We start from the raw sequence: 25,486 nt of genomic DNA on the forward strand, positions 1-25,486 counted from the left end.
CGTTATGACGTCACACGCATATATACACACGTCCACACTATAAAGGTAAGAAGTGATTTAATTTAATTTAATTTGAACAAATATATTTTCGAGGAACAGTATATGCTGTTTGACATTGGCAGTCGTTAATGCTGGGTTTTTTGTTTACTGTTGTTGTGGTCGACTTCTTTTTTGTTTTAATTGTTTTATTTATGACTATGTCCACCATTTTTACTCATTTTTCTTGTTTGGTATGCGAAACCTTGCTCGAACATTTGATGGTCTATGTAATTATTAATTAGGCCCGCCCACGTGCCGTCACAAACCCTATCTAACAACATTATATAATTCCAGCTATTTCATACACACGCATGTGAGAGATCACAATGTAGATAATGTTTGTCTCTAACACGTTGAAGATCACTTTTGAGACGTGTTATTGTCTGCTCCACGGTGATCCCCCGTCACCACAACCATGCCATCCAATGAAATAAGCACGACCGAAATTGATTGCTCTGTAATATAATATGTTAAGCTGAATCTGATTGCTCTGTGACTCGTAGTTTAACTGCAATCGCAAGTACCGTAAATACATTTTAGTTGGAAAAGGTATTTTAAATTTTCGAAGGCATGTAAGAAATATAATACTGCATTCGTGTCCGTTAGATACTATTTGTATTACAACTTGTTGTTTAAACATTCAGCTCGTTTGATACGTTTTAAAACAACTCGTTGTAAGATAAAAAAAATAATAATAATAATAAAATTAGAAAAAAACACTTAAATCCGGCAACTCATGTAGTATCCCTTTTTATCCCGCAATCACTGTATACACTGGCAAGATATGATGACTAGATAAATCTCTGTATTTTCGGTCACTGACCAAAAATATAGGTCACGTGACATAAGCCCAACTCGACTCGAGTGTTTCAGAGTAGATTTTCAATAAACTTTAAATCATTTGTTTAAGTACAGTAAATGCAAATAATTTTTTGTTTTGCGATAACAATTGAAAAAAACTTGTATCTTTATTATGAATTAGAGTTTAGAAACGCTTTTTTAATGTGACAGAATGTAGCTAGCTTCTTACAAATAATGACGTCATGTATCTTGTATGAAGTCATACGTCAAAAGCCTTGCTAGGTTGAGAATACTCGATTTGCGTACACCAAATTGGAATAAATAATGATTATCCGAATATTCCTGTATGATTGCAGGATAAAAGAAATAACTGGTTACTGCCTCGCTGCATTCGCCATTCTAACCCTCGCAGGATAAAGCCGATATATTAAAACCAAGGCCGTATCTAGTGGGGGGGGGGGGGGGCAAAGGGGGCAATTGCCCCCCCCCCCCCCCGAAAAAAATAAATCCGGAAAGCATTCTAGAAACTTAAAGAAAATTATCTTCTTAACTGTTTAAGGAGTTTTAGATTATTAACTACTCAGTTGCTCTAAACCTAACCACTAAACCACTAACTTTGTACTTTGTACTTAATCTATAATATAATACGCAAAGTCTTTTTAACACTTTCCAGTAGTTCTGACCGCTTCTCCTCTTTTGATTAGTACTGCCGACAGCCGACAGCCAACAGCCCAAATGCCGCACTTCGCGAGGATCTCTTATGCGCTTAGATCCAGTTGACTGTCGTGCAGACATCGAGCTAATATTGCGTACAAAGATTAATTCCATACATTTAACGGCAATGTAGTGATAGTTGGCATTCTGAAACTAGCATTATAAACTGGGTTTCGGTGGGCAGTAGGGTTGTGGGATCGATTGCCGTTAGTGTACCCGCTGGGTAGAGGCCATAGTGTGAACTGATGGGGTGGGGGGGGGGGGGGGTGAAGAACAAGTCAATTTGTGTGTACATAAATTTGTTCTGTTTGAGAAATATAGCGCTCAATTTCTCCTCATCCGAAATGCATAAAACTACTCCTTGTTACTTACATTCCGACTCTCCTCATTACCCGGTATTTATAACTTGCATCCTGTTTATTTTACATTGTTTACCAGTGCAATATGTGGTGCACTCTTAAGTGACTTGCAAGCTACTATATATATATATTATCTCAGTAGAATCATTGGTTTACTATTAGTGACTTGCAAGTTACTAGTATCTCAGTAGAATCACTAGCGTACTGTTAGTAGTTAGTAACTTTCAAGTTACTAGTATCTCAGTAAAATCAGTGATGTACTATTAGAGTATTGCAATGCAGACTGCTACTATCTCACTAGAATCAGTGGTGTGCTGTTAGTACCTGTGCACGCTACTAGTATCTCACTTTTATCAGTGGTGTGCTGTTAGTAACTGTGCACGTTACTTCTGTCTCACTAGAATCAGTGGTGTGCTGTTAGTACGTGTGCACGCCACTACTGTCTCACTAGAATCAGTGGTGTGCTGTTAGTACCTGTACACGCCACTACTGTCTCACTAGAATCAGTGGTGTGCTGTTAGTAACTGTGCACGCCACTACTGTCTCACTAGAATCAGTGGTGTGCTGTTAGTACGTGTGCACGCCACTTCTGTCTCACTAGAATCAGTGGTGTGCTGTTAGTACGTGTGCACGCCACTACTGTCTCACTGGAATCAGTGGTGTGCTGTTAGTACGTGTGCACGCCACTACTGTCTCACTGGAATCAGTGGTGTGCTGTTAGTACGTGTGCACGCCACTTCTGTCTCACTAGAATCAGTGGTGTGCTGTTAGTACGTGTGCACGCCACTTCTGTCTCACTAGAATCAGTGGTGTGCTGTTAGTACGTGTGCACGCCACTACTGTCTCACTAGAATCAGTGGTGTGCTGTTAGTAACTGTGCACGCCACTACCGTCTCACTAGAATCAGTGGTGTGCTGTTAGTAACTGTGCACGCCACTAGTATATCACTAGAATCAGTGGTATTGTGTTAGTAACTGTGCACGCTACTAGTATATCGCTAGAATCAGTGGTGTGCTGTTAGTAACTGTGCACGCTACTAGTATCTCACTAGAATCAGTGGTGTGCTGTTAGTAACTGTGCACGCTACTAGTATATCACTAGAATCAGTGGTATTGTGTTAGTAACTGTGCACGCTACTAGTATATCGCTAGAATCAGTGGTGTGCTGTTAGTAACTGTGCACGCTACTAGTATCTCACTAGAATCAGTGGTGTGCTGTTAGTAACTGTGCACGCTACTAGTATCTCACTAGAATCAGTGGTGTGCTGTTACTAACTGTGCACGCTACTAGTATCTCACTAGAATCAGTGGTGTGCTGTTAGTAACTGTGCACGCTACTAGTATCTCACTAGAATCAGTGGTGTGCTGTTAGTAACTGTGCACGCTACTAGTATCTCACTAGAATCAGTGGTGTGCTGTTAGTAACTGTGCACGCTGCTAGTATCTCACTAGAATCAGTGGTGTGCTGTTAGTAACTGTGCACGCTACTATATAATATCCCAGTACACGACGCAATGACTCAACGTATAACTTGAACAACACCGGCAAGGTGTGTCTCTGTCTGTGTCTGTGTGTCTATGGGTCGATGTGCTTGTTTCTAGACGTGATACACACTGATCTGGCGACGTTTAACGCGTGTGTGTGCTTGTGTGTGTGGATTTCCTGGTTCAACTGAATCGCTGTACGGCAGTTCGGAGTAACGCTATGGCGGCTGGGTGGCTGCAACATCTGTGTTTCAACGTCTAACGTCACCGCTGTACCTCGAATGCTGTTTTATAGACAATCGAACACAGCTGGTAGTAGGGCGACAGAAAGCATTTGACGTCCAGACCAGCGTGTGACAGGTAGGATGTTTTTTTGTGTTTATTTATTTGTTTCCGTTGACCTGACCTCTTTTAGCTAGGTAACGCAACCGGCCGGTTTTCTGTTTCATTCACTTGACATTTTTGGCATATTTCTGTGAGATGCGAAGCAGTACAGAGGTAAAATAAATCTGCAGCAATTCACATGTTACGAAGTTTTGAAATGCATCTACAAAAGTACAAGAGTGCATTACTTGTACTGTGTTTGTGTTATTGAAGTACAAGAATAGATGGGTGTAACTGCATGTACGGTCAACAAGGAAGGAAGGAATGTAAACACGCTAAATGTGTACGATGTGATTTATTTTCACAAAGGAAGGCTGCAGCCCAGACTAGGTGTGAAGGTGGATAAGACGGCCACTGTCCCGTTATCTTTGATAGCCTTTGACCCTGACTCGTGCACTGCTGACCTTTGTCAAATTATTTTTTTGTAGTTAATGCAAACAAAATAAACACGTCAACGAGTGTGCAGAACTCAACGTTGCAAGTAATTGTATACGATGAACAGTAATGTTTTATAGTTGTATTTGTCTTGGATTTTTAAATTCGTTAATCTTCTTATGGCAGCTGAGATTAGATATTGAAATCACCTACATGTAAGAGCGCTACGTCTAATCTATGTATACTATTTACTACGCTATAGCTATGCATGTATTCAAGGCTCGAAACTCGCCAAAAAATATGGTGACTCAAAAAATAATAATGGATGTTGGAAAATTAAGGTAAACGAACCATGAACCACGAGCAAGATTTTAATGTGGAATCAGTATATGCAATACAAATATTAATAGTGGCTCATATGTTATAGCTCTAAAGAAGATCGCCCAAATAATATTATTTGGCGACCTGGTCACAGGCCGTTTTGAGCTCTAGTATTAAAGGCGCATGGAGGAATTAATGCAGGGGCGGATCTAGACTGTGGGGAGTGAAGTTTCTAGGAGGGTAAAGAACGTAAACTTATGCTCCCTGGAAAACTGTTAAAACAAAAAACAATTCCCTTGAGCAGAGAACGGTTTGACCCCCGAAACCTCCCTGGAAACACTGGCAATTGCGCAAATATTAAATACTGTGACATATATCTCTACCAATCAGACAGTCACAGTGGGTTTTGCTACATTTGATTGTGAACCTCGATCTACGACACGCATGCCGTTCGTTTGGAATCTGAGCGTTGGATCTATTAGGTAACGAACGTAGCAGCACCGAAGATGTTAGAAACACCAGGCAGGCTGATTAATTGGCTTTCAGATCCTCATAAATACAGATTTCACGATAATTAACGTGGGCACACACGGTTTTCGGTTTGTGGATCTTTGATTAGGTGAAATGCTTGGAGACACCGAATACTGTAAATATTAGTGACCATTTGCACGAAACACGATTACAGTTATCCTTACAGAGTGTTCAGTTCGAATGTAAGATAAAACTTAAACAAAACTTTACAAAAGTGATTGTAGGCTGAGTCACTGTGCATGTCGTGAGATTCACGGTTTTGACCACACCAGTAATCCAGTAATTGAGCCCAGTGCTAATAACACAAATACAAATATTATAGCCAATCTTTTGTCTATGCTGTATGGTATTTCGCAATCGTTTTATGCCCATTTTAATTACGATTATTATATTGATAGTCGTCATTACGACAGATATTAACAATTGGTGACGACCGTCCAAAATCAGTAATAGTATTCGTATTCGTTGATATCTCTGTTACTAATATGCTTCTCAGCTGGTATATTAAAGATCGTGAAACCGTGATAGGTGCTGTCTTACGTGTACCAGTAACCTATGTAGCGAAACAGTGTATCCGTTTACATTAATCCGTTAATTAACAATAATCACCAGGAATGTTTAGGAAGGACAGCTTTCTGAAAGCTCAGTAGGCGTGTATTGACGTTTTCTCACACTATTCGCGAGGTAAGACAATACTCTTGCAGTGAGGAGCGGTGCGTTTATCTAAGTTAACTTGTAGTGATGTAGCAAAGGACAGATCTGTGTTGAATTGTTCACGTGAACGTTGAAAAGGCTGGAGACGATCAGAATACGCTCTGTTTCCTTCTAGCGTTCTGTTTCCTTTATTAAGCGTTCTGTTTCCTTTATTAAACGTTCTGTTTCCGTGTAATACAAATCGTTACAGTACGTTCGCGCCTTAACGACAATATTTATAAAAAAACACAATTGGCAATAACTGGCAACAAAACACGAACAGATCGATAAACCTAACTGAATACGGGAAATGTTATCAAAAGTGAATAGAGAAACTCCAAGGATCTGCTGTGATACAAAATAATTGGGTCGTGTTTTCGTGGTCGCCACAGTAACTCGCGTGTGACTGAATAACAGTGTTTAAAAATAAATAATAATAAACATCGTGATAAATCTGACATATCATGTATGTTATATTGTATTATATGTAACAATTACAAAAATTACAAGGCACACACGTACACAAGCACACATTTATAATACGTATTCCACTGTTATTAAACATCATCTCGCAGTATAATAAAACTAACGCATGTACACACACACACACACACACACACACAAACATAATCCATACACCTTTTGAAACACCAGTCACAGCTCTGTGTAAACGGAATGTAATTGCGAAACCCTCGTGAGTTTTCTCTTCTAGTGTAGTTATCAGCAGTGTTCTGCCGTACTGCCCTGCCCCAGTACCTCACTAACCGTAACCCCATGCCGGTTTGATCTGTGGGTTCCAGCGTGTCTCCGAGTTATTGATTTGTGACCACTGTTCTTTTGCTATGTCACACATTGTTCTGTTGCTATGTCACACATTGTTCTGTTGCTATGTCACACATTGTTGTGGTTGACAATAATAGCCTTCCCTCACACAGTATTGACTTGCTTTAATAAAACACGGCACCACGTGTTGGGGCCATTACCATACAGTAGCCGCACGCAAGCTAGGGTTAATTCGACATTTACTACAGTCCAACGAGAGTAGGTAGGGCATATTGAGATGGGGGAGGTGATTATAAATGTATATAATTGAATACCTCTCAGACTTCACTGGCATCGTCTGAAGGTCGAGCATCTAAAGGAATGTGAGTCGTGTCAGACACAACACCACCATTTGTCATGTCTTTATTGTACATCATAATATTATCAAATACAGAAATGATAAGAAAGTACGCTGGCCATTGTAATATTTAAATTACATTGATTTGAAGTAGTGATATGTTTAGACTTATTGTAACATCACAATAACGCCGCGCTTTGGCATAAGGGTGGATAACTCAAAATTGATTTTTCATTGAAAGTTATGAATCGAATACACTTTCTCAATATTGTCCTGTTCTCAGAATACATTCTGACATAAATATTGTATTGAAAATTGAAATGCATGCAAACGTGAATGGTGGTGTGTTACCTGAAGTCTGGTCGACGTGACCAACAACCCGTCACTGGTAGCTAACTGGGAAATGTGTCATTAGTTTACCGATTTCAGATGTATGTGTATGTACGTGCGTGGTGCGTGGGTGTATATGTGTGTATCTCTGTATGTACGTGCGTGGTGCGCGGGTATATATATATATATATATATATATATATATATATATATATATATATATATATATATGTGTGTGTGTGTGTGTGTGTGTGTGTGTGTGTATTTCTATGTATGTATATGTACGTGCGTGGTGCATGGGTGTATATGTGTGTGTATCTCCGTGTATATGTATGTACGTGCGTGGTGCATGTGTGTATATGTGTGTGTATTTCTGTGTATGTATATGTACGTGCGTGGTGCGTGGGCGTATATGTGTATGTGCATGGGTGAATATGTGTGTGTGTGTGTGTGTGTGTGTATCTCTATGTATGTGTATGTACGTGCGTGGTGCATGGGTGTATATGTGTGTGTATCTTTGTGTATGTGTGTGTACGTGTGTGGTGCGTGGGTGTATATGTGTGTATTTGTGTGTGTACGTGCGTGGTGCATGGGTGTATATGTGTGTGTATCTCTATGTATGTGTATGTACGTGCGTGGTGCGTGGGTGTATATGTGTGTATCTTTGTATATGTGTATGTACGTGTGTGGTGCGTGGGTGTATATGTGTGTATCTCTATGTATGTGTATGTACGTGCTTGGTGCGTGGGTGTATATGTGTGTATCTTTGTGTATGTGTATGTACGTGCGTGGTGCGTGGATGTATATGTGTGTGTATCTGTATGTGTAGGTACGTGCGTGGTGCGTGGGTGTATATGTGTTTGTATCTATGTGTGTATATGTACATGCGTGGTGCGTGGGTGTATGTGTGTGTGTGTGTGTGTCTGTGTATGTGTAGGTATGTGCGTGGTGCGTAGGTGTATCTGTGTCTGTATCTGTGTATGTGTATGTACGTGCGTGGTGCGTGGGTGTATATGTGTGTATCTTTGTGTATATATATGTGCGTGTGTGGTGCGTGGGTGTATATGTGTATCCCTATGTATGTGTATGTACGTGCGTGGTGCGTGGGTGTATATATGTGTGTATATCTGTGTATATGTATGTACGTGCGTGGTGCGTGGATGTATATGTGTGTGTATCTGTATGTGTAGGTACGTGCGTGGTGCGTGGGTGTTTATGTGTGTATCCCTATGTATGTGTATGTACCTGCGTGGTGCGTGGGTGTATATTGTGTGTATATTTGTGTATGTGTATGTACGTGCGTGGTGCGTGGATGTATATGTGTGTGTATCTGTATGTGTAGGTACGTGCGTGGTGCGTGGATGTATATGTGTTTGTATCTATATGTGTATATGTACATGCGTGGTGCGTGGGTGTATGTGTGTGTCTGTGTATGTGTAAGTATGTGCGTGGTGCGTAGGTGTATTTGTGTGTGTATATGTGTATGTGTAGGTACGTGCGTGGTAGGTGGGTGTATCTCTGTGTGTATCAGTGTGTGTATATGTACGTGCGTGGTGCGTGGGTGCATGTGTGTTTGTATCTCTCTGTGTGTATATGCACGTGTACGGGTAATTATGAAGCACAAACAATGTGGGTGTTTTGTATGTATGTGCGTGAATGTGTCACAGTAAACGTTTTTAAACCGAATGTGTGCAACTGTATAATTCTTATGACTGCATGTGGGCATGTGTTACATACAAATAAATAATGGTTGATATTCGCGTTATGCTGTTCCGCGCTATTGAACATAAAAGTCATCAAAATAACATAAAGTGCATTCTACTAGGTGACATTGTGTCATGAAGTGAAACGGAATCGACTTATCAACCTGGCGTCTTGAAAACATTATAGCACGGACAGTTGACTTATTATTAAATGGCCTCAAACCTGCTAGCTTAAAATATATACACTTAATTTGCCCGCAGTGTACTCGCTGTGTTATGCCTTCCGACTGACAGAGTGGGGTCCTTCATTTTCTCTTTCCTGTAAGATATAGGGCATATACGTATTGTGGTGACCGGGATATATTATACACATTGTGGCAAATATGATTGATATATATATATATATATATTACGTATTACACGGTATATATATATATATATATATATATATATATATATACCGTGTAATATGTATTGATGTGAAACGAATATATACGTATTGTGGTGACTGAGATATATTATACACATTGTGGCAAATATGATATATATATACCGTGTAATACGTACTGATGTGAAACGAATATATACGTATTATGGTGAATAAGATGTGCTGAAGAGTATGCGATATATACGTACTGAGATGAACAGGCCACACATGTGTTGAATTGAATGGGGTATATGCCTGCTGAAATGAATAGGATCATTGCGCATAGGGGTGAATAAGCTATATACATATTGTGGTGAACTGGATATATACGTATTGAGGTGAATATTATTTTTCACATATTGAGATGAATACGATATTTATTACCCATATGGCCTCCAATAAACGGTTACATAAATATCGTATTTTACCCACGTAATCTTTATTGCCTGGGTCATAAGAATACCGTGACGTCACGGTTTCAGAAATTGACATCAATCCACGTCACTGTATTTGGCATCGCCGGATGTTATTAAGGTCGATTGTAAAGCGATTACAATCATATTTAACGTTTGTTCAAAATCATAGTTTGCGGATAATAAATAAATTATAACATTTGCAGGAGTGCCATTCGAAATTTATGAAACTCGTTTGGAAATTGTTTCAGCTCTTGCTCGGAGAATAAAATAATTCCCAAACTCGTTTCATAAATTCCGCATAGCACTCCGGCTTGTGCAGTAATCTATCTATACATAATGGGGTGAATAGGTTATGTGCGTATTTCGGTCAGTTGACCTTTCTGTGCAGGAACTAGAGCTTATTAATTAATTAATCATTGGCTATTGGATGTCAAACATTTGATCATTTCTTTGAGAAAAAACTCGCTACATTTGTCCATGAGCAGCAAGTAACCTTTTATATGCACTGCTCCGTCGTGGGACCGTGCATGGGACAGTGGCTGGACCCAGTGGATTCGCCGAGGTGGTTCGACCCAATGACCCAAGCATCTCAGCTGAACGCTCTACCGACTTTAGATATTTGTCCGCTCGTCCATTCATTCATTCATTTCAACTTATTTTCGTGCTTATATCCAATTAAGTTTCAAGCACGCTGTTCTGGGCACACAGCGCAGCTATCTGGGCGGTCTGTCCAGGACAGTGGGTTAGTTATGGTTAATTAGAGAGAAGATGGTGTAGTGGCCTTACACCTACCCACTGAGTCGTTCAAAACTCGCCCTGGGTGGGAGCCGGTACCGGGTTGCGAACCCATGAACTTCCAGCCTTATGTCCGATGGCTTAACCACGACGCCACCGAGGCCGGTGCTCGTCCAACGTAGTGGACACTAAGGGCATTCTTCACAAACCAAACTTGGATGAGGACACTGAGGATATACTTCACAAAACAAACAAGGATAAAAACATTAAGGGCATTCTTCACAAACCAAACTTGGATGAGCACAATGAGGGCATTCTTCACAAACCAAACTTGGATGAGGACACTGAGGATATACTTCACAAAACAAACAAGGATAAAGACACTAAGGGCATTCTTCACAAACCAAACTTGGATGAGCACAATGAGGGCATTCTTCACAAACCAAACTTGGATGGGGATACTGAGGATATACTTCACCAAACAAACAAGGATAAAGACACTGAGAGCATTCTTCACAAAACAAACATGGCTAAAGACACTGAGGGCATTCTTCCCAAAACAAACATGGATGAGGACACTGAGGGCATTCTTCACAAAACAAACATGGCTAAAGACACTGAGGGCATTCTTCACAAAACAAACATGGATAAAGACACTGAGGGCATTCTTCACAAAACAAACATGGATGAGGACACTGAGGGCATACTTCACAAAACAAACATGGATAAAGACACTGAGGGCATTCTTCACAAAACAAACATGAATAAAGACATTGAGGGCATTCTTCACAAAACAAACAAGGATGAGGACACTGAGGGTATTCTTCACAAAACAAACATGGATAAACACACTGGGGGCATTCTTCACAAACCAACATGGATAAAGACACTGAGGGCATTCTTCACAAAACAAACATGGATGAGGACACTGAGGGCATTCTTCACAAAACAAACATGGATGAGGACACTGAGGGCATTCTTCACAAACAAACATGAATAAAGACACTGAGGGCATTCTTCACAAAACAAACATGGATGGGGACACTGAGGGCGGCATACTTCATAAAACAAACATGGATAAAGACACTGAGGGCATTCTTCACAAAACAAACATGAATAAAGACACTGAAGGCATTCTTCACAAAACAAACAAGGATGAGGACACTGAGGGCATTCTTCACAAAACAAACATGAATAAAGACACTGAGGGCATTCTTCACAAAACAAACAAGGATGAGGACACTGAGGGTATTCTTCACAAACAAACATGGATGAGGACACTGAGGGCATTCTTCACAAACCAAACATGGATAAAGACACTGATGGCATTCTTCACAAAACAAACAAGGATGAGGACACTGAGGGCATTCTTCACAAAACGGACATGGATGAGGACACTGAGGATATACTTCACAAAACAAACAAGGATAAAGACACTGATGGCATTCTTCACAAAACAAACATGGATGAGGACACTGAGGGCATTCTTCACAAACCAAACTTGGATGGTCGGCGTCTCGATTCAATCCACTCTGTTAATGTCGGTCTGTTGTCTTGTACATACAACGGTCTCCAGGGACACGCTTGTTTCGATGGTACATGGTCGATTTAGTCATTTTAATATTTCATCACAAGTGCTAACAGAATTGTTTGTGCAAGCACGTGGAACAGAATGGCGTGATGGTTGTTGAATTAAAAAGGATTATTTTTGACTGAGTTGTCAATGAAAGTTGTTTTCGGCTAACAGCGCTTTTTCAAGTGTATTACAATAATATACAAATCGTATCTTCTTGCTCGGAATGTTAGTATCTGTATTTTCTTTGTGTGTCTATCGTGTATAAAAGCTGTAACTGAACTGTATCTTCCAATAACTACGGACGTATTAGTTAAGGCAATCAGTCAGAGTCCAGAGAGACATGCCTGCACCTTCGAAGGATGTGGACATGTAAAAATTGTTTGGAGTTGGAGTCGAGCAATCTATTAACAGTGTGTCTGTCACGGCATTGGTCAGCAGTACAAGCGGACAGACGGATCGACGGACTTTGACAGACAATCTAATCAGACGGATGGATGGATGTTTGGATGATTACGTGGTAGTTAGAGTACATTTGATATTGTACTGGTTAATCTGTGAGAGTTTTCTATAAATCACGATCTACGATTGTTGTCTAGTTTTAAACTAGAATATTTAAAACTGTCTTCCCTACAGATCAATATTAAAATTAAAATTTGTTTTGTTTAAAGACACCACCTGGACACATTCATTGATTCATCATCCATCCGTGGATGTGACCCATTTAGTAAGCTGACATATCGTCTAAGACGAAACCCACTACATTTGTCCATTAGCAGCAAACAATCATTTACATGTACCTTTCCACAAACGCGTAGCCCAGTGGCAAAGCGTTCGCTTGATGGGCCCATTGGGCCCATTGGGCTATTTCTCATTTCAGCCAGTGCACCACGACTGGTATATCAAAGGCCGTGGTATATACTATCCTGTTTGTGGGATGGTGCATATAAAATATTCCTTGTTGCTAATGGAAACATGTAGCTGATTACCTCTCTAAGACTATGTCAAAATTACCAAATGTTTGACATCCAATGATTAATAAGTCAATGTGTTCAGACTAAATTAAACCTGTCAGGTTCGCACCCCAGCACCGACACTCACCCAAATTGAGCTTTAACCGCTCAGTGGGGAAATATAAGGCTACTACATCGACTTCTCTTTCAGTAAACTATAACAAGTAACCTACTGTCGTGGACAGACACTGCCCAGGTATCTGATATGTGTGTCCAGGTCAGCGTCCTTGAACCTGAAGATGCAGTATCATTGTTACAAGTGCCATATTTCGCTATTTTTACTTTCAATTTGTAATAAATGACTACAAATGTATCGATCCCACGCGTAATTTTGGCAGAACTAACGTCCGAATGTCGAAACATGATTGCAATGTGTATAGGCAGTGTCAACAGAGTGGTCGTGAGTACGACTAGAGTCTTGTTTATCACCTCGTAACAAAAACATTAAATTGTACAATAATGGCGACTGCAATTTTCAATAAGTAAATCAATCAATCAATTAAAGTAAACGTTTGTGAAAAACGATTGAATAAACTGAAAAGAACAAGAATAAAAGTAAGCGATGGTTTAACAGTATTCATTATTAACATTTTATCTTCTCAGACAGCATAACTGGTCATTATAACAATCATAATAGTAAAACGTAATATCGTTGTCCACTGAACGAGAAATAACCCAATGGGCCCACCGACGGAGATCGATCCCAAACCGACCGCGAATCAAGTGAACGCTTTACCACTGGGCTACGTCACCGAAGTGGAACAACGTGACATTTCGCGCGTATTCAGCAGGGAAATCGACATGTATAATTTATGTAAAGCCATCTAGAAAATAAAACTTAAAGTTCACACTCAAGCAACGGGATTGTGATATCTAAATATATTACAGTCATAAGCTTCACTAAATGTTTTATTTCCTATCTTTTTCTTTAATACGGTTCTCGGTTATAAAGATAAAGATGTTAATGAACAACTTTTTCTAAGATACTTCCTGGATTTGATAACACAAAGCTTGAAGAATCCTTTTAAAAAAACTATAGGTGGGATTTGTGTAAACTTGCTGGTCACAAGATCTTGTAATAATATCACCCGGTGTTACTGATTCGAAAGATAACGTGTTTGTTTTGTTTGGCGACACCACTAGAGGCTAATGATTTAGTAATCATCGGCTGTTGAATAGCAAACATTTCGTAATTTTGGCAAATAGTCTTAGAGAGGAAACACATACCGTCCTACAGGAAGGATAGCATATGTCACGACCTTTGATATACCAGTCGTGGTACGCTGGCTGAAACGAGAAATAACCCAATGGTCCCACCGACGGGGATCGATCCCACCAGGCGAGCGTCTTAAAACTGGGGTATAGGCTACATCCCGTCCCCTTACGGATGTACTACAAGTATAATTGCACGTCTGACAGAAATATTAATGTGGGTGGTGGGGGTTGGAGTATACATCTTGATAATGAGTGGGGTGTTGGGGTGGTGGGTGGGGTGAGGGTGTTGTTTTTTTTTTTTTTTTTTTTGGGATGTTGTTTGTTGTTGTTTTGTACTTCGACTACGAAAAATGGAGTGGAAAAACATAAATAATCAGGGTACAATGATAGAGGGATTTTTCCTGGTACAAAAAGGGATACATTTTAAACTAAAAATGTTTTTTCGGGGGTGGGGTGGGGGGGGGGGGGGCTCTTGCCATCCACCCCTACCCCTTGCCTAGACCCCTTCTAGTAAAGCTCTTATCTTCCGTCTTCTAGGTACGGCACTGTTACTGGTGGGGGTAAGGTGGAGATTAAAACAAATAACTGTGATTATCCTCTTTTCAACCATAACAATATAATATTCTAGCACATAGTTCAGTATCCAAGTCTGTAATCTTACTCCGCATTATATTACTCGTACAACATACTTGGGCACAGAATTGTGGGTAATCCTCAAATATCTTTATCGCTCTCCTTTTTTTTCTCTCGTTTTTTCGTGGTTGGAAAAAGTACGGTCTCGTAACGGCCATACCTATTACATACATATTAAACGTCAAAAGCAATTAGAATATTGTACGTCCCGCACTTTTTGTTATTGTTCGTTCCAGTAATAACAGACGATACATTGTGTACAGCCCGAGCTGGCACCGCAAATAGTAAGAGTTCAATATAGCGGTAAGAGACTATGAATAGTGAGTGAAGCACTATCGTTAAATTATATCAATAGCTCGAGTTCACATTTAGATAGACACACATATCATGAAAGCTGAGTTTTACTGTCAGAACCTAAGTGTTGTATTGTGGAAGTGCCTACATGGTGCTATGTATAAATAGGACAAGTGTTTATTCTTACGGCACGGCTGTCTCTTCCTCTACCCAGGTGTCTATGTTAAAGGTGCGTTGACACGATTCGAGTTACATTAGCGATATATATATATATATATATATATATATATATATATATATATATATATATATATATATATATATATATATATATATCTGTGTCTATCTAAATGTGAACTCGAGCTAATGTTCCACCCAATACCATGAAGAAATTCTGCTACATTCTTGCGGTCCTCAAGGTGATCAACACACAAGTTGCGAAGACGCTCTTGCAGTTGGACGTAGGCAAAGATCTGGCCTGGCTTGTCCCGGGTCCTGGCAGCTTGATCTTTCATCGAGTTGCGTATTTTGGCGAGATGGACGTGGGTCTGATCTGCAGCATGCTTGTGGGGTTTAACTGCTTCTGGGTGCTCTCTCTGTAAGTCTGTTATCATAGAACCTCGACAATTACCACTAGATCTTTTGACACATTTCCACCACAACTTTGTTTTGCGAGTTGCATGTTTGGTATACATGAACCCCTCATGACAGATTTTGTGACCACCCTTATTGCTATGAATAACTTCCATATTAAATATACTTCTGATACTAGCAAGCTGGAGAATATATCTATATATAGTGAAACACATTTAACCTTAGGCATTTTATAAATCATTTACAATAGGAAGCCCTTAGTTTAAATCTATCCTAATCAGTAAGCTAGACCCAAGCATCACCCCTGCACAATATGAAGACTCTTTCTTTAATCCTGCCTAATTGACCCTAATTATTAAGTGTAACAATTAGTCACCACCCATGCACAATATGAGGCCTCTTTCTTTAATCTAGCCTAATTGACCTACTTAAAAATTACCCTATGCATAATATGAGTATGATGCCACATTCAATACTCTACAAACCCATACCTTTTTTTATATAAAAATTGTGACTTTTTTTCCTGTGATTTTTTTTCCTATACTAAATTGTGACTTTTTTTCCAGCCACCATATATATATATCAGAGGTGGGGAAAAGCCCTTTTTTACCGGTCTGGGACCGATTCTCGATCTCTGAGACCGAAATTATTTTTTTAAAACGTGTGTTTGCCGGTCCCACTTTTGTCATTCTTATTGGTCCGAAGCACCTGTCCGTTTCTGTTATTGGAACAAATTCCTATCCGTCAGTTGGATCGGCCTGACCAGACATCGGTATCTTGTGCATTATTTAAAATAATAATAATAAATAAATAAATAAATAAATAGTGGTCAAACTGACTGGTGTTTCAGACGTCTGTGATTCTAAAGTTTGCCATAAAGTCGGACCTACAATAGTATCAATTCACTGCCACTAGGCTAGACATTTGTCAAAACCTCTGAGCTGGTCAAGAGATTAAACAGACGTTTACAATAACACCATTCTTATATATATATATATATATATATATATATATATATATATATATATATATATATATATATAACATTTAGTGAAATATTTGAATACATCAGTGAAATAATAGTGCTATTATTAAGGTTTAAGCACGCTGTCCGGAACACACAATTCAGTTTTATAGCTGACAGTTGATCAGTGGTTAGTTGTTAGTGGTTAGTGAGAGAGAAGTCGGTGTAGTATGTAGGACGTCGTCAAAACGCACTCTGGGTGGGAGCCGGGACCGGGATGCGAGCCCAGAACCTGCTACTAGCCACAGGGATGATGGCTTAAGCACTACACATTGAGCCCGGCTTCACAATGCCTGCGCTATTGCTAATGACTAGTATATGTTACCTTAGTCTGACTATAAACAGATGTTTTACTCATAAACAAGGGTAATTATTATATAACCAGCGCGCCAAATAATTCCACTTTTACCTGATGCGTTACACAGTAACACTGCTCGTGTCGACGTGACTGACAAAACCAAGGTGTAGTCAAAATCACGACTCCAGTTAGCGCCCTTGTTTTGGTATCATTCCAAAAACTTCAGCTTCAAGAATGTGCAGTCTCGAAGTGTTCTGACAAAAAAAGGCGTAAGACTGAAGCTAAAACAGACAACATATGTGCGCACTCATGCACATACATGAGTGAGCCATTTATTACAACAACCCACGGGCGTAGACGGGATCTTATATGGGGGTGGCGCACCTAATGGGTGGGGGCAACCTTATTGTCTATGGGTCATGTTATGTTTGACGTGGCATTAATCAACATGCTCTGATGTCGTCAAACGTCTGGCACTCAGTAACATTAATCAACGTGCTCTGATGTCGTCAAACGTCTGGCACCCAATAGCATTAATCAACGTGCTCTGATGTCGTCAAACGTCTGGCACCCAATAGCATTAATCAACGTGCTCTGGTGTGGTCAAACGTCTGGCACCCAATAGCATTAATCAACGTGCTCTGGTGTGGTCAAACGTCTGGCACCCAATAGCATTAATCAACGTGCTCTGGTGTCGTCAAACGTCTGGCACCCAATAGCATTAATCAACGTGCGCTGGTGTCGTCAAACATCTGGCACCCAATAACATTAATCAACGTGCTCTGGTGTCGTCAAACGCCTGGCACCCAATAACACCAATCAACGTGCTCTGGTGTCGTCAAACGCCTGGCACCCAATAACACCAATCAACGTGCTCTGGTGTCGTCAAACGTCTGGCACTCAATAACATCAATCAACGGGCTCTGGTGTCGTCAAACGTCTGGCACCCAATAACATCAATCAACGTGCTCTGGTGTCGTCAAACGTCTGGCACCCAATAACATCAATCAACGTGCTCTGATGTCGTCAGACGTCTGGCACATTAATCAACGTGCTCTGGTGTCGTCAAACGTCTGGCACACAATAGCATCAATCAACGTGCTCTGGTGTCGTCAAACGTCTGGCACACAATAGCATCAATCAACGTGCTCTGCTGTCGTCAAACGTCTGGCACCCAATAGCATTAATCAACGTGCTCTGGTGTCGTCAAACGTCTGACACCCAATAGCATTAATCAACGTGCTCTTGTAACGTCTGACACCCAATAGCATCAATCAACGTGCTCTGGTGTCGTCAAACGTCTGGCACCCAATAACATCAATCAACGTGCTCTGGTGTCGTCAAACGTCTGGCACCCAATAGCATCGATCAACGTGTTCTGGTGTCATCAAATGTCTGGCACCCAATAGCATCAATCAACGTGCTGTGGTGTCGTCAAACGTCTGGCACCCAATACTGGCACCCAATAGCATCAATCAACGTGCTCTGGTGTCGTCAAACGCCTGGCACCCAATAACATTAATCAACGTGCTCTGATGTCGTCAAACGTCTGGCACCCAATAACATCAATCAACGTGCTCTGGTGTCGTCAAACGTCTGGCACTCAATAACATCAATCAACGTGCTCTGGTGTCGTCAAACGTCTGGCACCCAATAGCATTAATCAACGTGCTCTGGTGTCGTCAAACGTCTGGCACCCAATAGCATTAATCAACGTGCTCTAGTAACGTCTGACACCCAATAGCATCAATCAACGTGCTCTGGTGTCGTCAAACGTCTGGCACCCAATAACATCAATCAACGTGCTCTGGTGTCGTCAAACGTCTGGCACCCAATAGCATCAATCAACGTGCTCTGGTGTCGTCAAACGTCTGGCACCCAATAGCATCAATCAACGTGCTCTGGTGTCGTCAAACGTCTGGCACCCAATAACATCAATAAACGTGCTCTGATGTCGTCACACGTCTGGCACTCAATAACATCAATCAACGTGCTCTGATGTCGTCAAACGTCTGGCACCCAATAGCATTAATCAACGTGCTCTGGTGTCGTCAACGTCTGGCACCTAACGTCTGACACTCAATAACATTAATCAACGTGCTCTGGTGTCGTCAAACGTCTGACACTCAATAACATTAATCAACGTGCTCTGATGTCGTCAAACGTCTGGCACCCAATAACATCAATCAACGTGCTCTGGTGTCGTCAAACGTCTGGCACCCAATAACATCAATCAACGTGCTCTGGTGTCGTCAAACGTCTGGCACCCAATAGCATCAATCAACGTGCTCTGGTGTCGTCAAACGTCTGGCACCCAATAGCATCAATCAACGTGCTCTGGTGTCGTCACACGTCTGGCACCCAATAGCATCAATCAACGTGCTCTGGTGTCGTCACACGTCTGGCACTCAATAGCATCAATCAACGTGCTCTGGTGTCGTCACACGTCTGGCACTCAATAGCATCAATCAACGTGCTCTGGTGTCGTCACACGTCTGGCACTCAATAGCATCAATCAACGTGCTCTGGTGTCGTTACACGTCTGACACTCAATAGCATCAATCAACGTGCTCTGGTGTCGTCAAACGTCTGACACTCAATAGCATCAATCAACGTGTTCTGGTGTCGTCAAACGTCTGGCACCCAATAGCATCAATCAACGTGCTCTGGTGTGGTCAAACGTCTGGTACTCAATAGCATCAATCAACGTGCTCTGGTGTGGTCAAACGTCTGGCACCCAATAGCATCAATCAACGTGCTCTGGTGTCGTCAAACGTCTGGCACCCAATAGCATTAATCAACGTGCTCTGATGTCGTCAAACGTCTGGCACCCAATAACATTAATCAACGTGCTCTGATGTCGTCAAACGTCTGGCACCCAATAACATTAATCAACGTGCTCTGGTGTCGTCACACGTCTGACACCCAATAGCATTAATCAACGTGCTCTGATGTCGTGAAACAAAACAGGCTTTAACAGCTAGTCGAGCTATGACGGAATATTATGTCTGAGCTCTCCCATCTAGACAGGTGCTTGGTGTACAAGGTGGTCTTTGTAACTTGTTTCAGTGTTAATTACGGTTTACCTACACTTAGAGATACGTCCTTCAGCTGTGCTTTGTTTATGACAGAGAGGTCAGTGGTTGGCGGATTACCAAACGGAATACCTAGTACACTGGATCACGTGTGTGGACGGAATCTTGCTGTCCGTAGAGCCCTCGTCCCGGTTTATTACGTCGTAAGATCGAACCCCCTTGATGGACAATTTATCGGATTGTTTTCTCACCGTCCCAAACCATGACCCACGCCTGAAAAAAATCAACAAAGTCCGTGATATGTGCTGTCCTGACTGGAGGAAATACATGTAAAAGATACCTTGCTGCTAATAAAAAAAAATAATGCAGAGGGTTCCCTTCGATACTACATCACATGTATATGAGAGGCGGATCTTAATTATATTAATTTTCATTTTTTTACGATCCCCCTCTAAACCTCCCTTGGCATTCCACCTCATGTCACTGCCCCCCCCCCCCCCTCCCCCACCCCTTTCTTGATCCGCCACTGTATATGTCAGAATTATCAAATGTTTGACATTCATTATTAATACATCAATGTACTGTAGGTCATGGGGTGGTTTTGTTAAACAAAATAAACTTTAAATGTTTTAATTAACTTTTCTCAATGAATGAATGAACGAATAAACCTTTCTCAAGTGCAGACGTTCATGGGATCTACTGACCCACAAACGTATGTACGTACATACAGTTTACAGATTCCGGTGTCGCACGATTTTTATAAGGATTTGTTTTCACCTGTGCATCTAAACATCAAACAAGTACCCTCAAATCCACCTGTTTATTTATTGTTATGTCCACTTATCGCCGTCACACACCCAGCATGTTGACAAATAGAACCATCGAGCCGAGGCAAGCCAGGCAGGCAGGCCGACAGGAACACGTTTGGCGACCTGACGTTGGTTGTGTGGGTTGGGTGGTATTGATAAAATGCGGACTGAAAAACGAGTGGATCTAGGATTGACTCTAGCGCACGAACGCGTTCTTCGGATGGGCGTTGGATTGCAATCTGTCCGATTTTAATACTAGTCCTCCGTGCTGCCTTCGCGACAGATTCTCTCTCTTTCTCTCTAGTTAGTTAGTTAGTTGTTACTCATTGATGAGCTATGTTACCTGGAGCCCAGGCGTGCAAATAACCTGAAGGTTAGTTGTTTTTTTATTTGCAAATGTTCCCATGTTTGTAAAGCATGTTATGATGTTGATGTGAGTGAGTCGATGGGAATTTGACAGCTGTATTTATTATTGATGAAAAGCAGTGAAAACTGTTCTGTGGTTTTAGGGGTGTTTTATATCCGGGGGGGGGGGGGGGGGGGGTCTGAGGTGTTTTATGTGTCTTTTGGGGGTGTTTTATGTGCCTTTTGCGGGGGTGGGGTAGAAGGTTGGGTGTTTACATTTGTAAAACTATGTGTTTTAAAAAGTTTGTTTTGTTTAACGACACAACTGGAGCACATTGATTAATTAATCATCGGCTATTGGATGTCAAACATTTGGTAATTCTAACACGTACTCATCAGAGGAAACCCGCTATATTTTTTCTAATGCAGCAAGGGATCTTTATATGCATTATTCCACAGACAGGAAAGCACATACCACGGTCTTTGACCAGTTGTGGTGCACCGGTAGAAATATGTTTTGTTCTGGGTAGTGGGCTGCACTATAATTATTTACTGGGGATGGGGTCGGGCAAGGCGAGTACGTGGTATACATATTTTAAAATATTACAATAGCTTTATAGAAATTTAACTCTGTTTCTTTGTTTTGTATTTGGTTTTGGTTGTTTGTATTTTGGGGTGTTTTTTGGAGCAGTGGGATGGGATTTGTTGTTTTGGTTTTGTATGTGTTTGTATGTGTGTGTGTGTGGGTGGGTGGGTGTTTTACAGGCTGGCCTATTTCTTGTAGTTATTGTTTACAGTTTAGTTCATGCATGTTTAATTATTAGACCAACAATAGACCAGCTGGTTTATTAAATGACTTTCAAGAACTGACATGTTTAGTAGTGAACCCAGCTGACAGGTTTCCCAATCTCGGACACACTGACAGTTAACTCGCTGACTTGGCTCTCGGTTTATTTCACACCCAACAGTCGATGTATTATTTGTGCTGGGGTGTCGTTAAACATCCATTCATTCCATTCCCTGACCTGGGTCACGCTGTGACGCGATGTCGACCATGTAGTTCACATCGCATTGTGACGTCAAACCGACAGTGAGAATGCGCACTGTGATTCATCTGTCAGGTACATTCCGACGGAATGTCAACAACTCCGCGGTCCGGGCTTTTTACACTTGAGTAAACAGTGTACACAGCAGGGATTTTGTACACCACACGAACTTCTCACATAAGGCGTGGTTTAAAAATAGATAAATGGTGCAGGGTGCTGGGGGCTGGGGGGTTTGTAATCTTTTCAAATGCACACATTGTGACAATCCGTATAATGAAACAAACCAGTTGATAAATAACTAATTGGAGACACATTGAATATGTTACTGGCAGGTGAAAAAACAAACAAACAAACAAAACAAAGCAAAGCAAAACAAAACAAAAAAACAACCTAATGGAGACGATTTGGACCTTCCATTTCAAGATATTAGAATGTTTAGTCATTATAATCTTTAACATGTGGTGGTTGTTTAAAACACGTGAGAAGACACCCCCACACCACTCCCCCCCCCCCCCACACACACACAAACTTACCCCCCTCTCTCTCTCTCTCTCTCTCTCTCTCTCTCTCTCTCTCTCTCTCTCTCTCTCTCAGCGCAGTACATACCGCTGTTTCCTTGAGTTCAACAACTTCCGGGAGGATGTGGGAGTGTGGCCTGATCCTACACGTTAACACCCTGACACGCTCGAGTGATCAGCGGAAAACAGGTTTGACGTCACCAGTGACGATGCTGTGATATATACATCTTAGCGACAATAGCCTACATGCATCTCTTAATAATAGTTTCTTTGTGATTCGCGTGCCATATAAGGCTATGTTTGAAGTCTGATTCATTTGATTGCATCAAGGAAGTAATACTGCACATAAATAGAGAAAAGGTATTGCAACATATCTGATAATCCAAATTTTAACAAGTAGGCCTAATCTGCATTCATTTTAATATCACTGAATTTAAACAAAAGAAAGAAATGTTTTATGTAACGACGCACTCAACACATTTTATTTACGGTTATATGGCGTCAGACATGATTAAGAACCACATAGATTTTGAGAGGAAACCCGCTGTCGCCACTACATGGGCTACTCTTTCCGATTGGTAGCAAGGGACCTTTTATTTGCGCTTCCCACAGGCAGGATAGCACAAACCATGGCCTTTGTTGAACCAGTTATAGATCACTGGTCGGTGCAAGTGGTTTACACCTACCCATTGAGCCTTGCGGAGCACTCACTCAGGGTTTGGAGTCGGTATCTGGATTAAAAATCCCATGCCTCGACTGGGATCCGAACACAGTACCTACCAGCCTGTAGACCGATGGCCTGCCACGACGCCACCGAGGCCGGTCTGAATTTAAACAAGTAGGCCTAATCTGCATTCATTTTACTGTCACTGAATTTAAACATCTTTGTTTTCATATTAATTTTGAAAAAAACTCAAACCGTCAGTATAAAGTTATATTTGATTAGCATCAAGGGCACTTTAATGTGTACTCCCCATATACTAAGCGCTTTGACTGCTGGTTGGAATGGGAAAACAGTGGTCACATCAGCAATCTGTCACTGAGTTCATTACAAGGGCGGTAACGTTTAATAAGATTTAAATTCGTATCTCTAGAGATGTCGGAATGGAGTAGGGATTCTACCCCAGTACTAAATTACAGAAAATAATTCAAAACCAGCTGGGTACCTGGCCCCCCATCCCTATATAAATAGCTTGCGTCTTTTGTTTACAGCATTATTCGTAGTTATATTCAGCGAGCTTTCAGACACCACAAGACGTTCTCTCTACCTCGTACGGGAACACCCCAGACGCCAAAATGACAACATAACGTTAAAACTAGATCAGATAATAAGGGCGGTTCTTCCAATGTTCACTGGTGGATTGTGGGGTGGGGCGCTAATCCTAACCGAACATTTAATATTCAAACCAAGTTAGCATTATCTGTGCTTCTATTTCTTGTTTTAAACTCGGACAACTCTATTATTCCGTTAAAAGAATTCAGCATTTTGTTATAATGATTCTCTCATTGACAGGTGGAAACAAAATTGTGGAGACAATTTGGAACCTGAAAATCCACATCGCTAAATAATAGAATCATTAGTCATTATGTTAGTTGTTTGAAACACGAGAGAAGACCCTCGTTCTGGTTTGTTATGGACAGGACAGCGCAGTACATATCGCAGTTTTCTTGTGTGTAACAGTTGGGTGGAAATATGGAGGATCCAGTGCACTTAGCCCAATCGGTAGAGAGTTCGTCTGAGGTGCTTGCGTCATAGGATCGAATCACCTCGGTGGACCCTATCTCTGATTGGGGGTTTTCTGTCCAATTAGGGCACCGCGACTGGTATTTCAAAGGCCGTGGTATGTTTTGTCCTGTCTGTGGGAAAGTGCATATAAAAGATCCCTTGTTACTAAAGGAAAAATGTAGCGGGTTTCCTCTCTAAGACTATATGTCAAAATGACCAATAGCTGATGATTATTACTAGTAGATCAATGCCCTCTAGGAAAATAAAAACACTTTAAAAAACACACAAAAACACACAAAAAAACAACCGCTGACTCGTACGAGTAAACAGCACAATATAAGTTGTAGAAGCATCTCTCGGGGTATATGGCTTTTTATGTACCCTCTGTGTGCTCTTTTACCCCCTCGCCTTCGGCTCGGGGTAAAAGAACGAATTTATCTTGCCGACATGTTAAACCATATAGCCAAATAATCAAAATAACGCCAGACAATAATTAACAATTTATTAACGGAGCCGAACGAAACCACTTGCCAGTGACGAAAAATAGTTCCATCGATAAACGAGTTTTTAACTTCAAATGTTTGTAATTAATACGAAATTGTCTGAAACAGATTTTAATTTTAAAAAAACAACACTTTTTATAATCTAATTATTGCTTTAGCATTAATTGGGGTGGCTGGAAACTGTTGGAAATTATAGACGGGGTATAAGAGAATTTGGTTCCGCCCACAGGGGTATAAGGGATTTGTCCAACGACAAACAACCAATGAGATTTAAAAAATTTACATGATGGCGAGATAAAACAGGTTTGACGTCAGTAGCGATAACGCGACGCTGTTTTATACTTCCTACATCGACGGCATAACAGTTTCTTTGTAGTTTCGCGTGCCATATATGGCTATGTTTAAATTTTTCATTTGATTACACCGGGG

The 25,486-nt window shown here is 41.0% G+C and overlaps 1 protein-coding gene across 3 annotated transcripts in view; it reads left to right on the forward strand.

The window, feature by feature from the left end:
* The first annotated feature begins 3,499 nt into the window (after positions 1-3,499).
* Positions 3,500-25,486, forward strand: part of LOC121378419 (sodium/calcium exchanger 1-like) — a 72,241-nt gene continuing 50,254 nt past the window's right edge. For 2 of the 3 annotated variants that reach the window (XM_041506589.1, XM_041506591.1), the window contains exon 1: positions 21,054-21,292. The gene's annotated coding sequence lies outside the window, so the exon portion shown is untranslated. Of the gene's footprint in view, positions 3,757-21,053; positions 21,293-25,486 lie in introns of those variants that run through there. The other variant, XM_041506590.1, reaches the window with a different exon arrangement.

This window comes from Gigantopelta aegis, chromosome 8 (assembly GCF_016097555.1).
Source record: "Gigantopelta aegis isolate Gae_Host chromosome 8, Gae_host_genome, whole genome shotgun sequence".
Lineage (NCBI taxonomy): Eukaryota > Metazoa > Mollusca > Gastropoda > Neomphalida > Peltospiridae > Gigantopelta > Gigantopelta aegis.